Raw genomic sequence first — 1821 nt, forward strand, 5'->3', positions numbered from 1 at the left:
TTTAATTCATTTAATATTTATCTATTAAAGACATTTACCTAAAAGTAAACTCTGATTACAATGTAAAAAGAAATCCAGGTCAGTTAGGATTAGCTAAAAAACATGGAATTTAACCCCAAAACATGGAGGGTGTGCAATCAATCCAGTGAGCAACACCGTAACATCCGAGGATGACTTCCCCAAACATCACTCTCTGTCTTGATAAGCAGAAACTTGTCTGCAGAGGTGCATCTAAGCCATAAATCAAAATTCAGACACTTTGTACAGAAGCTGACAATAGATTAACATTAATAACAGTGAGGCAATATTAAAGTTTAGAATATAGTCCTCAAAATTAAAAAAAAACTTTTAAAAATTATTAAAATTGAGCAATTTTTAAAATCATATCTCTATTAAAATTTGATTGGACAACCCGGGGGCCAGATAAATTTAATCTAAAACAGGCCAACCTGCTTTATATAAATTAAAATAATCTCTGTGTGTGCATATGCAGTTATCTACTCATTCTCACATACCCACAAAACACTTTGGGGGATATGTAAAGCTGATACATAGCCCTTGAAAGGAAAACAAATTTTACCGATGAGCAAAAGGGTAAGCAGGAGCTGGATCCAGACCCCTTCACCTGTTCTCCCAAACGGAGACTGAATTCAAGGTTAGTTTAAAGGCTTGGATTGTACAGCACTTGTTTCCATATGCGATACTTTATCCTGATACTGCTATATGCATGGAGACCTAATAATGGCAAATTTTATTTCCTTAAAGAATGTTTGGGCAGATGGTCTGTATTTTAATCAATCAATATAAAAAACATAGATCATGACTAATCCCCCCCCATCAAGTTGCAGCTAATTTATGGAGACCTGGTTAAGTTTTCAAGACAAAGAGAGGTTCAGGGATGGTTGGCCATTGATTCCCTCTGTATCATGACCCTGGTATTCCTTGGAGGTCTCTCATCCAAATATTAGATAGATCCAAATACTAGCCAGGGCCAACCCTGCTTAGCTTCTGAGATCTGACAAGACTGCACTAGCTTGGGCTATCCAGGTAAGGACCATAACTAATATAATATTTTAAATATACTACAAGAGGCCAAATATATTTGATATATATACATACTTGGTAGAGTATTGTTGTTTTTGTTTTGCCAAGTTAAGTGTGTGCTCAAAAAGTTGTACCCCAACAAGTTGCTTTTAAACACGGAAATATGCAGTATACTTGGTAGCATTCTCAGAATTCATATATAAAATCTGAATTGTCATAAGGTTACCTTTTTAAGTACTTCAGCAAATGCAGTCAAAGTTAAGGCTGCTCTAATAGAGGAAACATAACTGGCAGGCATCCAAGAAGCTGTATAATTAGCTCCATATAATTACCCCCCCCCAAAAAAAAAATCCCACCGTGGCAGATGACAAGTTATTTCATTACATGAAAAGGCCTCTTGCTAGTAGCTTGTGGGATGGCACGGGATTTCTGTGTCTCCTGTTTAAAGAAAAGTCAAATATGCAACAGGGCATGTCAGAGCTCTTGCACATACCTGGAATTGTTCTTTAGATACCATTCAATGTATCTCAATCTTTTGAGGCATAAGTATCACTAACGTGCAAGAACCTCAGCAGCTATCAGTTTCCCCTCCCACTTCTTTTTATCTTAGCTGCCCAATTTTCCTCTGAAACATTTTAATAGATTCTTTCAATGTCAGACAGAATCAACAGATCACCATGCTATAATGTATTACAGCCAGCAATAACAAAGAACCTCATGGCACCTTAAAGATGGGTGAATTTATTGAGGCATTAACTTTCACGAGTCGGAAGCTGC

The sequence above is a fragment of the Gekko japonicus genome, unplaced genomic scaffold, assembly GCF_001447785.1.
Source record: "Gekko japonicus isolate JY-2015 unplaced genomic scaffold, Gekko_japonicus_V1.1 scaffold1596, whole genome shotgun sequence".
Classification (NCBI taxonomy): Eukaryota; Metazoa; Chordata; class Lepidosauria; order Squamata; family Gekkonidae; genus Gekko; species Gekko japonicus.